Source organism: Vulpes vulpes, chromosome 4 (assembly GCF_048418805.1).
Source record: "Vulpes vulpes isolate BD-2025 chromosome 4, VulVul3, whole genome shotgun sequence".
NCBI lineage: Eukaryota > Metazoa > Chordata > Mammalia > Carnivora > Canidae > Vulpes > Vulpes vulpes.
In genome coordinates this window covers 63,256,723-63,271,829 of record NC_132783.1, presented here as the reverse complement: position 1 = coordinate 63,271,829, position 15,107 = coordinate 63,256,723, and positions in this window count along the sequence as shown.

The window sequence follows — 15,107 nt, the reverse complement described above, 5'->3', positions numbered from 1 at the left end:
TATTACAGATGTGTGTCTGTGGTTACCATTAGGTTCATATAAAACATCTAATGTATATAACAGTCTAGATTAAATTGATGGTCACTTAAGTTTGAACCCATTCTAAAAGCACTACATTTTTACTCCCGCTCTTATGTTTTATGTATATGGTATCATCCTTTACATTCTTTTATTCTGTGAATCCCTTGACTGATTTTTATAGATATAAAGGATTTTACTGCTTTCATGCTTTATCCTTTGTAGTGGTATTGTAAATGATTAATCTACTACTTTTATTATGTTTGCATTTACCTGTGAAATTTTTTCCTTTCCTAACTTTTTTTACTCCTGATTATGGTTTTTTCTTTCCACCCAGAGAATTCTCTATAACATTTTTTGTATGGCTGGTGTAGTGGTCATGAACTCCTTTAACTTTTGTTTATCTGGGAAACTCTTCATATCTCCTTCTATTCTGAATGATAGCCTTGATATAGGTAGAGTGTTCATGGTTGCAAGGTTTTTTTTTCATTTCAGCACTTTGAATATATCATGCCACTTTCTTCTAGCATGCAACATTTTTGCTGAAAAATCCACAAATAGCTTTATGGAGGCTCCCTTGTATGTAACTATATTCTTTTCTCTTGCTGCTTTTAAAATTACTTACTACTACTTTTCATCATTTTAATTATTATGTGTCTTATTGTGGAGCCCCTTGGGCTGATTTTGTTGGGGTCTCTCTCTGCCTCCTGGATCTGGATGTCTGTTTCCTTGCCCAGATTCAGGAAATTTTCAGGTATTATTTCTTTAAATAAATTTTCTGCCCCCTTTTCTCTCTTCTCCTGGGATCCCTATGATATGAATGTTACTGTGCATGATGATGTCACTGAGTTCTTTTAACTTATTCTCATTTGTTATTATTCTTTTTTCTTTTTGCTGTTCAGCTTGGTTGTTTTCCATTCCCCTATCTTCCAGCTCACTGGTGTGTTCTCACACCTCCTCTAATCTGCTAGATTCCCTCTCATGTATTTTTAATTTCACCTCCGAGTTCTTCATCTCTGATTTGTTCTTTTTCATATTTTCTTTTCTTTTCTTTCTTTCTTTCTTTCTTTTTTTTTTTTTTTTTTTTTTTTTGAGAGAGAGAAAGAGAGACAAAGAGAGAGTGGGAGTGAGTGGGGCAGAGGGAGAAGGAGAGAGAATCTTAAACAGGTTCCTTGCCCAGTACAGAGCCCAAGGCAGGGCCCAATCCCATGACCCTGAGATCATGACCTGAGCTAAAATCAAGAGTTGGATGCTTAACCAACTGAGCCATGCAGGCACCCTACTTTTTTATGTTTTCTATCTTTTTAAGTCTCACTGATGTCCTCCACTCTTTTCTCAATTTCAGTGAGTATCCCCCCCCCCCCCCCCCCCCCGTGAGTATCTTTATGACCATTACTTTGAATTCTTTATCTGGTATGTCTGGTATGTTGCCTAGCTTTGTTTCATTTAGCTCTTTGCTATAGTTTTGTCCTGCCTTTCATTTGGGACACATTCCCTTGTCTCCTCTTTGTCTTAACTTTCTGTATTTGCTTCTTTTAAAAAAGATTTTATTTATTTATTCATGAGAGACACACAGAGAGAGAGAGGGGCACAGACACAGGCAGAGGGAGAAACAGGCTCCATGCAGGGAGCCCGACATGGGACTCGATCCCGGGTCTCCAGGATCACACCCTGGGCTAAAGGCAGCACTAAACTGCTGAGCCACCTGGGCTGCCATCTGTATTTACTTCTATCTGTGAGGAAAGTCAGCTGTGTCCGCTGATCTTGAAAGTAGTGGCCTTATGAAGAAGAGGTCCTGTGGTGCCCTGTAGCACAACATCACTTGTTCACCAGAACCACATGCTTCAGGAGTATCTCCTGTTTGGGTTGAGTGCATCCTGAGTGGGTTGAGTGAGCTACTATTGTAGCTGAGCCACATTTGCCTTTAGTCTAGTCACCTTTAGTAGCCCACTCTGTCCTTGGTAGGCACACTTGGCAAGGTTTGGTGCCTGTGCTGTTAAGGGGCCAATCTGGGGCTTCTGTAAGCTTGTAGTTGGATGATGTCAGCAGTCAGACCAGATGCCTGCCCTCAGCCCATCTTCTGGGGCTGTGGCACCACCGATTGCAGGATATTCTTGGTGGCTTGTCCACCAAGAGGCTTCTGTTGGTGAGCAGGCTGGCAGCCAGACCAAATACCTACCCCTAATCTGTCTACTGGGACTGCAGTCATACCGTTGTGTGTGGTTATCTTCCCCTCCCCCCAGGGAAGGAGTCACTTTGGAGGGACACCTGCTTAGTGAGGTGACTTGGATGGGACAGATACACAGACGAACACTGGGGCAGCAGAGCTGTGGTGTTAGCAGGATGGGTGGAGGGTGTTCACACTGGTTTCCAGAAATGTCCATCTATGTAGGTGGGGACAAGGGGGGTTAGATGGGGAGAAATGGCCACTGCCAGTTCTTTTGTTCTTGGAGAAGTCTCCTAAAGATCCCTACCCCCTCAGTACACATTCTGAGGTTAGTAAATAAACATTCACATATACCATAGGTGATTTTTAAACTGCTGCTGCTAATGCTATATCTTGGTGGAGTTGTTTGTTACACTTTTTCTTTAAGAAGGGATACTCAGTTTCCTATCACCCTCCAGCTTTTCCAGAGCTAAACCACACTGATTTATAGAAACTCACAAAGCTAAGCCCCACTGGTTTTCAAAACCAAATGTTATGGAGATTTGTCTTCCCCTGCAGGTCCCCTGTGTCGGGGGTGCCTGGTATGGGGTCTACTCCTCACATTTCTCCATGCTTGTGGCATCCTTCCTGTTTGTGGTAATGCCTTCAGGAGTTTGGTTCCTGACCATGTCTTTGCCCCTCTTACAATTAACCATGGAAAGTCTGTTCTGTCAGGCTTCAGGTCATTTTCTGAGTTGGTTGCACTGATGTGAGTGTTATCTAGATGCAGCTGTGAGTTGAGATGAACTTAGGAACATCCTACTCTGGCATGTTTTTCTTGTTTTCTTCTTTGTAGAATTTACTACAACATGTAATGATGTGCTCGTTTGCATATCTACCTGTTTATCCCCCTAGAACATAAATCCACAGAGGTCAGGGATCATGTGCATTTTGTTCACCAGAGACTTAAAATGTATTTGTTGAATGAATGATAGAGTGACTTCCATGATCTTCAATCTCTAAGGACCAACTACGTATGTAGTGATGAGGGGCCCAAATTAGAAATGAGAGAACAAGGGACACCTGGGTGGCTCAGCGGTTGAGTGTCTGCCTTCAGCTCAGGGCATGATCCTGTGGTCCTAGGATTGAGTTCCATATCGGGCTCCCTGCATGGAGCCTGCTTCTCCCTCTCCCTCTCTCTCTGTGTCTCTCATGAATAAATAAATAAATTCTTAAAGAAAAAAAAAGAAATCAGAGGACCAGATCCCCAGTTCAGGCCTAGTTACCCATATGTTGAGTGATCCATTCACAAACTCCCCCTTGGCCTCCATTTTTCACTTGCAGAGCAAGGATAATATTTCCAGTCCTACATATTCTCAGAGGCTGTTAGGTGAAGAAGGTGGGATAATTTTATATTTACCTTGTTAATGCTAAAGCCTGATATAAACATGATGAATTATGGGTCCCTTGGTAGGGGGGAACAGGGGTAGTTCACATCTCTTTTTTTCAACTTCATTTTTTGGTGAATAGGTCATACAAATACATCAAAAATATTAACAGAGGCACTTGGGTGGCACAGATGGTTAAGTGTCTGACTTTTGATTTCAGGTTGAGTCCTGATCTTGGAGTTGTGAACTCAAGCCCCATGTTGGGCTCCACACTCAGCACAGAGCCTGCTTAAGATTCTCTCTCCTTCTCCCTCTGCCCATCCTGCTCATGCTCTCTCTCTCTCTCTCTCTCTAAAATAAATAAATAAATATTTTTTAAAAATATCAAAATATATAGAAATATATACAGTGACAATCCTCCCTATCCTCTGTTCCCTATCTTTCCAGTCCCATTCTCAGCAAAACTTTACTACTGGTTTCTTTTATAGCATTCCAGAGTTCCTTTATTCATATACAAGTGAATATTTCCCCCACAGGTTTTGTCTTATACCTGCAAGTTTTCCAGCTGCCTTGCCCTGTGCCCAGCACTGAGTAAGTCTTCAGTAGATACCTGTTGATGAAATTGATTAACAGGTATTGTAACAAAAAATTGGGCAAGAAAGAATATGATTTTGTGGTGTGCTTTAAGGAAGGTGATGCACATGCTGAATACGGACCGTTGCAAAGAAGAGTTTGCCTTTGTCTTTCCTGCTCTATTCCAAGACCAATTCCTACATCTGGGCCTTTGTTTTGTTTTGCTTTTCATCTGTTTTTTAATGGATGTAGCAGTTTGTTGGGAAATCTTGATTCATTGATTGTTACAAGGGAAAAATTAGTTACTTCATGAAAAGGTCTTGGAAAAGTGCCTGGCACAAAGACAGAACCTAGAAATTAATATCACATGCACTCTTACCTCCTAGCCACAATTCACCTCAGATCACCTGTTAATCCTATCCACCTAAAATTCAGATGGGGAAGTCCTAAGCCCTAGAACCTCAGAATGTGATTGTATTTGGAGATGATCTTTAAAGAGATAACTAAATTGAATGAGGTCATATGGGTGGGTCCTAATCCAATATGACTGGTGTCCTTATAGGAAAAGATAAGGACACAGACTCACACAGAAGAAGACTGTATGACAACACAGTGGGAAGTGGCCATCTGCCAGTCTAGGAGAGAGGCCTCAGAAGAAACCAAACCTGTGGACACCTTGGTCTTAGACTTCCAGCCTCCAGAAATGTGAAATAACAGGGGTGCCTGGGTGACTCAGTCAGTAAAGCTTCTGCCTTTGGCTCAGGTCCCGATCTCAGGATTCTGAAGTCAAGCCCTGCATCAGGCTCCCTGCTCATCGGGGAGCCTGCTTCTCTCTTTGCCTTTCCTCCCTGCTTGTGTGCTCTCTCTCTCTCTCTCCCTCTCAAATAAAAATCCTTTTTAAAAAAAAAAGGTGTGAAATAACGAATTTCTACTGTTTAAGCCACCTCTCTGTGGGACTTTGTTATGGTAGCCCTACCAAACTAACACACCTGCTCAGCGCCTCATTTCCCAGACATATTAAACTAGAGATGTGTCCTTGTTTTGTTTTTTAGAGCCAGGCCATATGCCACCATGAGACACAAGACTCCATCAGCCACCTGTGAAGGAGTTTCTGCCTAGAAGGAGGGGCAGGAGGGGGATGCACCCCAAGGCGGACCTCACGGCATCTACCCCAGGAGCTCTCCAGCTGTGGCCAGGGATTGAAATCAACTTCCTGGCCAACTCTTCTAAGATGTGTGTGCAGAGCTGAGCAGCCACAGCCCTGCTGTGGGGAGAAGCTGACCCTCAAGGCGAGGACAGAGAGCGGACACCTGCAGGGGTCCCACCCAGTGTCGCACCTTCACCCCTACACCTCTGACATCATCCCCACCTCTGTCTCCCTGAACTTGGATTCCTTGGCTAACCCATCCCACTTTTGTTCTAAGTTCATTGGAGGTGGTTTGTGACATTTGCAGCATAGAGGGTCCTGATTATTATAGTCTCTACAGAATAAGATCCTAACTCTGTGGCAGCTCCTGGTGAATAGCTGCTGGCCAGGCTCCTCCCTCTCCCTCTCACTGCTGCCTCTCCCTAGTGCAGGAATGCACCAGGCCCCAGGGAGGGCAGGAGGTGGGAGGCAGGGGTCTTCTTTCACCACTGAGCCTCCAGACAGGCCTCCCAGCAGAACTGCCACCCTCAGCTGTGCAGTGCTTGCTACCACCCACCAGGACTTTCCTACTTGTGACTTGGCTCAAGTTCCCCACACAGAGGCTGAACCTCCCTCCTCTGAGCTTCCCTGGTCACATGGGTGTGTATGCATCTCTCAACCCCAGGCTGCTCAAGCCCAAGTCCTGTGTAGTCCCCAGCTCTGCATTCTCAAACCCGCTGGGCTGCCCAGTGCTTGTGGTTCAGGTAATCAGCTAGAGGAGTCTGCATGGCTCCCAGCTTGTCCTCGGTGGTTCAGCCCTCAGCTCTCCGGAATCCAGTAGTGCTCGCAGAGGTGCAGCCTACAGGCCCGTATTGAGTGTCTCTTACGACTTGCTGCTGCAGAGTCAAGTGGGATCCAGACTGAGGCCAAGCCTGTGAAGCTGATCATAGTTAAAATGCCTTTGCAAAGTGGTCACTTGAGCAGCTCTTACTGAAGGCCAACAGAATGGGCTGCCCCTGGCCCTGGGGCTCACTGCTCTTGCTGGGCTGACCAGAGTCCAGCACGTGGCTATGGCAGGCCAGGTGGGGGCCAGTTACATTTATAAAGTCACCTGCCCCAGTGGTCCAAGGAATTGGCTGTGGTCACATCCTGGGCTGGTGGGGGTGGGGGTCAGAGTCATCACGGTGCTTTTGGGCAGCATTTGTGCAATGGCCCAGAGCTAGACACCAGGCTTCCCAGACCAACCCTGCCCTCAGTGAGCTGTGTGTCTTCAGGCAAGTGTCCTAACTTCTCTGAGTCTTTCATCACCTGCTGGCCAGGGAGAAGAGGTCACCAAGTTGTTTATTTAACAAACAAAATGGTGATATGCTTAGGAATGCATGAAATACTATGCTTGAAAATGTTTTCTTCTAACACCTTAGAGATGATTGTTTTCAGTTTGTTTGCCTGTTTGCTTTTCCTTGAGCATATTTAACGCCAGGACTTGGGCTTCCTCTGCCCACCTTCTCATGCTCCAACCTCCCCTGGGTGATCCCAAACCTGCTTGCTTCCCCTCCCCACATCCCACACAACCTGTCATATTCGACCCCTCTTCTCTTCTGTTCACCAAAACTTTCTGTTCCCACTTGTCCCTTGAGCCTCCCTAATGCTAACACTTCTTCCCTTCCCATCTTGATCCCATGATTCTCAGTCCTGGAGTTGAGGAGTCACACGTCTCTGAAGTGACTGCTCATTTCAGGGCATGTGCAGCTGAGTCACTTTCATTACAGTGAGAATGAGATCAGAGGAGATGGGCAAACCAGGATATGCCCCTTACCACCAGTGGTCCCCCATCACCATCCTGAAACTGTTGGCAGCAGCACAGTTCCCTGCTCTGGGCTGGTGGAATCTTCTGGATACTGGGCTAAGAGCTCATATGCATATTTTATTTCACTTTTTCTCAGTAGCCCTGTGAGTTGATCACCTAGGTTGGACATGAAGAGCCATGGTTATCAGCAAGGCTGTGTTTAAAACAGTGAGGCACAGTACTTGTCCATCCCACACAGGGCCCAGAGAGACCCGTTTCTGGCCTCAACAGCTTGACGCTGGGCTAATTCCTCCTGTGGGGCTTCCACATGCACCAGAAAGCTACCTGGCTCAGCCATGTACTCAGCTTGCTTACAGGAGAGGGCTCTGGTTGTGTGCCCTTTGGTGGAGGGCTCTCACTGCATTATCATGGGAGATTGTCCTGAAGCTTGGTTTGTTGGGTTTGTCTAAGCAGAAGGCCAGCAGTGTTCCCCTGACCCAGATATGCTGAGGCAGCATGTGGTGGACCGGCCAGGGCTGCTGTGGCCGTGGTGTGGCATTGTGCTTTTACTGTGGGCAGAGGGGAGCAGCTCACCTACCCACAAGTTCCTTCATTTAGTTGGTGCTACGAACTGAATTAGATCTCCCCTAAAATTCATGTGTCAAAAACCTAACCCCCAATGTGACAGTATTTGGAGTTGGAGCCTTTGGGGGCTAATTGGGTTAGGAGAGGTGATGAGGGTGGTGCCCTCATGATAGGATTAGTGCCCTTATAAGGAGCACCAGAGAGCTTGCTTTCACTCCAGCGTATAATGATGCAGCAAGCAGGTGAGTATCTGCAAATCAGGAGGGGTCCTCTCCAGGAAGACTTCCCACTGTGCTGGCACCCTGATCATTGGCTCCCAGCCTCTGGACCTGTGAGAAAATAACTTTCTGTGGTGTAAACCACATAGTCTGTGGTGCCTTGTTATGGCAGCCAAAGCAAACTAATACAGTTAGTTTCTTTATTCTCAGTCCAATACAAGGGATCGTGATTGCTGTTAGAATTATTATTCCTGGTGTTGTTACACATTTTTTTAAAAAATATTTTATTTATTTGACACAGAGAGGGCAGGGGAGGGAGCACAAGCAGGGGGAGAGGGAGAAGCAGACTCCCTGCCGAGCAGGGTGCCATATATGGGACTCAATCCCAGGACCCTGGGATCACCACCTGAGCTAAGGCAGGCGCTTATCCAACCGAGCCACCCAGGCGCCCCTTGTTTCACGTTTTGAGAGCACAACTGGCAAGCGTTTTGTTGGGGTTTGCTGCTAGATGGTCTGGCACCAACCAAGTTGAAATTCTCTATCTCCTCGGGAAGGGTGGGTCTGCTCCCAGGGCACCGGTCCAAACGGAGGCCCAGCTGCTGAAGGCTGGCCACCGGCCCGCCCCCAGCCTGCCTTCCTCCTCTCTCTCCCTCTTGCCCTGGTCTCCAAACAGGACGGTGGTGGAGGCCGCTCCCTGGCACCGTGGGCAGGGAGCTCATTCTTCCTTCTCCAAGTACAAAGCATCACTATGCTCTGCTCACAGGAAAAATGCAGATGAGGCTCTGGGTGTGGCCAAGCCTGGGGCCCCAAGAGCTGGCCTGCAGTTTTTTGTTCTGTGGCGCTTATTTTCCCTTTCAGCAGACGGGACCTGGAATATAAAGATGACCCAAAACTTCTCATACACCGCAACGGGGACATTGCAACCGACTGGGTGACGAGAGCCCTTGATTCAAAGAATGCGTAACGCTCAGCGTTGCGCGAGAATAGTGGACATGCCCGGAAAGATACGGATCACACGTGAAAGAAAAGTTCTTTTGTTGAAGTTTTCCCAAACGGACAAGAATCCCAAAAATCCACATGGTTGTGAAGCCGAAGCTCCCCTGAACTTCAGTAATAAAACCAGTACTTGGTCAATCATGCCAGAGAAAAGAATGACTCTCCTGTTGTCCCCATAGAAGATTACACTGCGGAGTCATTTTAGGTGAAGAGGCAGAGACAGCCAGAAAACAGAGGGAGCAAAGTACTTAGAGATGCCTCAGGTGAGCAGTTCGTGAAATTACTGCGTTCTTCTGGATTTTGTGATATTCGTGGTACTGCTCAGCTTCTTAAAATTTGCAATTTGTTCTAAATAAATACTCACTTTAATTAATTTTGTATTTGTAGTTCTGTTTTCCTTTCTTTAAAGAGGGTCGCCAATGCTGAGGAAGCTTCAGGACCCAAGAAACCCGTCTCCAGCCCAGCGTCTGGAGCTGCTTTCTCAGAATGAGTTGGAAGGCACACGCCTCACCCCTCGCCGGTCTGTCCTGCGGCCCTGGCTGCCAGCACGCCTTCCCGCAGACCTCCCTGGGACAGATTCCAGCCACGCTCAGTGGCTGAACGTGTGTGCCCGGGAGACCTGTGGTATAATCCTGACAGCTAATTTCCCCTGCTGTGCATGAACCTTCCTCCACTGAAAATAGCGTGTGGTTATTCTTAGGCCTCCAGACATATGAAGTGCCATGAGTGGAACTGGCTGTTTTCTTCTGCGTGTTTTCTGGAGATGATAATGGGATATGAAGAAGAATGTGGAGCAATGCAGGCAGCTTAAGTGTCTTTCCAAGAACTCCTGGAAAGAACTGGATCTAGTTTCCCCCCTGAAGCTTGAGCAAACCACTGAAAATTACTCCCTTGGAGCAGAGTATGATGTTGACATGCTTTGGGGGTATTCACTAGAGTAAATTTTTCATTTTGTTTTTAAGTAAGTAGGCAATACTCCATGCTCTTGACCTCGGTGAGCCCCAATTTGTACTAAGTTCCCTTTTTACCCTAGATCCTCTTAGTACCAAAGTTACAATGAGATTATTGAATCATAATAAGAGCATTTCTGAGCAACCCTGTGAGGGTTGCACCATCTGCCTGTTTGCTTAGATATGGGCTAAGGATTGTTCTAGATTATTAGTTACAAATTATCCCACTGTGGCTACCTAACTGAATTAAAATCTACTATGCTTCATATTGGGAGGGATGAAACATTCTGATGCAGTTTTATGGAGATAGTTGTGGCACAAGCTGAAGTTACTAAAAACCACTGAATTGTACACTTAAAATGGGTGAATTTTAAAATCTACCTATTTGGTGAATCTGATAAAGTTGTTTTAAAAAATTAATATGGGACACCTGGGTGGCTCAGTTAAGCGTCTGCCTTCAGCTGGGATCATGATCCCAGGGTCCCAGGATTGAGCCCTGCATTGGGCTCTGAGCTCAGCAGGGAGTCTGCTTCTCCCTCTCTCTCTTCCCCTCCCCCTGGCTAATGCTTGCTCTCTCAAGCATGCAGTATTAGTCTCTCTCTCTCTCTCTCTCTCAAATAGATAGATACAATCTTTAAATTTTTTGATATGCTTTACAGCCTTTTTTTTTTTTTTTTAAAGCTTTTTATTATTTATTTTATTTCAGAGAAAGAGAGAGAGAGAGAGAATGCTCCAGGGGAGGGACAGAGGGAGAGGGAGAGAATCTTAAGTAGACTCTGAGCTCTATCCCATGACCTAAGCCTAAACGAAGAGTTGGATGCCCAACCAACTAAGCCATCCAGGTGCCCCTATAGTCTTTAATTTAGGAATTACAAACATGAGAAAGAGAAAAAATAGGTGTGTAATTCATTCATATTTCACAAAAGTGAGATTTATTTGTTGAAAACAGGAACTTTTACCCGAGAATAATCTAAGCTTGCAAAATCCTCCTCACTCATGCTATCTCACCTACTCCGCCTTGAATCTCTCAGCATTCCTGAAATCTTTGAAACCCTTAGCATTCAGAGTTTAAGACTGTGATTTAGACCAATAACCCCACAAGAAATAGCTACAAACAAGAACTGCATGAACCAGTCACTCCTCCAACAATGAATCAAACACTTAATATGTGCTGATCATGAAAATGAAGCGATCATTATGCTTTTCTGCCAGTTTAGGTTTGGTGAAGCAGGACAAACCTACCCTCACTTAGAGCAAAACAGAATCCCTCGGGAGTGGAATCTGGAGACGGGAAGCCACGTAACACAGTTTTCGGGGGGCTGAATTTAAAAAATGTAAACCAGCAATAATTCTGGGGCTATCGGAACTGCTGAGAGGCTTCATCTAACAATTTACACAGTGAATATGAATAGGATGGTTTCTATTGCCTGGGGGGGCCGCGCCTTCTTCAGCGGACTGCTTCTCCCAGGAGTGTGTGTGGCTTCTAGGGGCCTTTATTAATATCCTCCACCCAGCAGGCTGTGATGGTTGTGTGGTTTCTACCTATCATACATTTCCGTGATGGTTGTGTGGTTTCTACCTATCATACATTTCCGTAGCTGGAATCAGCAGTAACAATTGGACAGTGTGCTCTTTCCCAAGGGAGTACCAGTAAAAATCTGCTTAGCTAAATGATCCTTGGAAATCCTAGTCCTCTGAAGTGGAACACAGATGTATTTTAGGAGACAAGGAGTGTCAGTGGGATCTGGCAAAGGCCTGCAGGGTGGACATGCTGTGGCCGGTAGGCCCCGGGACAGCTGCACAGCTGGGGGATCCTGGATATCTGTACCCTCAGGACAGGAAGGTCAGAGCTGGGAGAGAGGCCTTGTGGTCACCAGACCTCAGCAACAAGCCAAGGGGCAAAAGAGATTTCCTTCTTGGGAAGGCTTTCTTCTCACCCTTTGAAAGAATTTCTGAAGACAGCTGACAGATAATTTAAAAAATAATAATTGCATGCCAATGTTATATCTCTTTTCCTAAAAGTTGATTCTACACTTTTAACTGTGTGCAGACAATAATCTGGGAAGGTCTAAAACAATGCAGGAAGACATCTGTCACCATTTCAGCCCTGCAGCATCTGAGCTCCCTTCCCACACTGAGAGTAGGGGCTCCCTCCAGAGACACAGAAGATGCTAGATACTTATGTTTCCAGCCACCATTGCTGCTAGAATGTGGGAACATAGTCTAGGCTCTGCCAATCAGATGACTTTGCACCAGACTTTGAATTGGGAGTTCTTTTTTTTTTTTTTTAAGATTTTATTTATTTATTCATGAGAGATACACAGAGAGAGGCAGAAGGAGAAGCAGGCTCCCTGCAAGGAGCTGATGCAGGATTTGATCCCAGCACCCTGGGGTCACGACCTGAGCCAAAGGCAGACGCTCAACCACTGAGCCACCCAGGTGCCTTGAATTGGAAGTTCTTGACTCAGAATCATGAACTGCATCATCTATTTGAGAGAGAGAGAGAGATTCCTTCCCCCAAGGCCCTTTATAACCCCATTCCCTTTCTGCCCCTGCTATAGAGCCTGGTTGTGCCAAATGTGTGCTTTCTCAGCTTCCTTTATCACTAGATGACTATGGCACACTTCTGGCCAGGGTAATACAGGTGGAGGTTTGTCTTGAGATCTCTGGGAAAATTCTTGCCTTCCTGCTATGGGAGTCACCCTTTCTGTCTTCTCCCAATTTCTGCCTTGACCATAAATGTCTTATCTAGGACTGCAGCAGCCGGGTGGAAACCATGAGAGCAGAACTCTGAGGAGCTGTTAGAGCCAATATGCTGAGAGCGGTAGAGCACATCAAAGGATCCAGAGTCCTTGGCAGATTTGTTATTGTTTTTTAAGATTTTATTTATTTATTTGGTCATGAGAGACACAGAGAGATAGGCAGAGGGAGAAATAGGCTCCTCCCAGGTAGCCTGACGCAGGCCTGGATCCCTGGACCAGTATCATGCCCTGAGCCGAAGAGAGACACTCAACCGCTGAGCCACCCACGCGTCCCGGCAGACTCGTTTTTGACAGTTGAATCCATGCTTGCAACAACTGACATCTAGATATGCGAGAAAAATAAGCATTTCTTTTTAAGCTATTCATTAACCAGATTTTCTGTTCTCTGCAACTATTTTCATCCCAACTGATACAAGTAGGTCCCAGTGTCCAGTACTGGTGTAGTCTGTAGTCAACTCCCACATCAGAACTGGTGGTGGTAGCCTCCATGTTCCTTCAGAAGTCCTAAAAATGTTGTAAGCTGCACAATGTGCCTTTTAAAACATTCTTTTTCGGCTGAAATTACCCAGAGTTTAATAAAAAATAATAAGATGAGGTCTTAGCGTGGGTCCTAATCCAATAGGACTGGCGTCCTCATAAAAGGGGGAAAATTGTACAGAGCTGCCCACAGAGAATACCATATGAGAATGAAGGCAGAAATTGGGATAAAAGAATTAGCCAAAGTTTGTTTCTATTGCTTGCAATCAAGAACCCTGAGAAATACAGAAATAGACTCCGGGAGGGATGAGAGCAACATACTCTCAGGAAACGGGGGGAGAACTTGAGCTTGATTATCTAGCCTGGTTGGATTTAATGACAATGAAAATTCAAGTAGTGTTAAGGCAGTTCCTGCACAAATGATTACTTGTGCTCGCTTGTAATGATCACCTAGTACAATGAAGGTGCTACTGAAGTTAGGGCATTGAGCAACCAAGCAGTTGCTTCCAGAACACAGCATGGAGGGCACAAAGAATTCAAGAACTGTGGGGTGGACTGGTGAATCCTAATGGCTGGAGAGATTAAGAAGTGAATGGCAGAGCCTTCAACTGTAGTTTAAGGCACAGTCTTAAAACAAGGGGCTTTCGATGACTACTGAAAGAATGTCTTATCTTTTTTAAAACTAAAAGGCAGATTCTGTGGGTTCCTGATTTATACTGTCTGTTGGATTCAAAACCTCATCTCATCTCTCACTGGTGATTAAGGGACTGAATGGAAAGAGTAAGAAATAAGACACATGGGACAGAGGACTCACAGCACACAAAGCTTCCCTTGTTTTAGGAAGTAGCCCCTTCTCCTTGCTGTTCTTCACTTGCTTAAAGACCTTCTTGCCTGAGGAAGTCGCTTTGCAAGGGGAGTCCTAGTGCCCTTGTACCTCCCCTCTTCTTGTTGTCTTCAGACCAAAACCAGAGCTAAATGCCAACATGTCCCTCCTGTTAGAAAGCCAAACCTGGATAGAGGAGATTTACACACCAAAGTGAGTGCAAGGTTTTGCTTTTTATATTGGTAAAAGTATGGGGGATACCTGTGGGAATCCATTCTGAGTCTGCTAAGCCTGGGGAGGGCAGAAGGAGTACAGGATGTTTCCTTCCCAAGCGATTCTAGCTCAATGTGCTTCCTGGAGCAGAGGAAGTGCTTGTTTGCTTGCTTGGTTGGTTGAATGAAACCTGTAGCCCACACCAAGAAAAGTTGAAATGCATGAATTTCTTTGGCCTAATGGAGAAGCAGAACCCAAGGAAATAGGAATGTTGGTGTGGATATATTGTGTATGACACATTCACCAATCCCCTGACTCTGTTCCCTGAAAGCGGCCAGAAGATGCTCCTTTCATCAAGGCATTGAGAAATCAATGGGTGAGGGAAATGCCACCACTTCTCAAAAACACTATCATGGCTATTTCATGTACATCAGGGATGCTGTTGAGACGTGGTGGAGTTACACAGACTCCTTCATATTTGCCAGGATTCTAGGTGCCACAACCACCAGGAGGGGCAAGGTCAATTCAATGGAAGGCATGCTGGCTATAAGCATTCTCAGGGCCAGTCTAGGAATCAGAATTTTCTGCACATCAGATATCTTTGGCAGAAACTGATTATGAGCCCTAGCACCAAAATAGATGGTCAGTTCTCTATGGCCCTACATAATCCATGTGACAGAAGCAAACCAAAATGCTCCAGATCTGACAAGTCATCAACAAGACAACTTGCAATTCTTCGGCCTGACCTTGAATGCTACAGAAGTGGCAATGTCCTACCATGTCCACATTTAACTGTCCAGTTGATGTAGAAGATGGATGCGTCTTTGGAGAGTGACAATGGGTTATCATCAGAAGCTTACTAAAGTGGTGATAAGGTGGTGACTTTGAACAGCAAATCCCACAGCCCCTGGAGAAAAATGTTCTTTTCTCATTCCCACTAAGTAAAGAACTCCAAAAGCAGTGTTGTCTCATCTGGCAAGGATGGCTTCCCATCTTGCTTCAGAGTTATGTCAACTCTGATTCCATGCCACAATTCAGTGTATAGA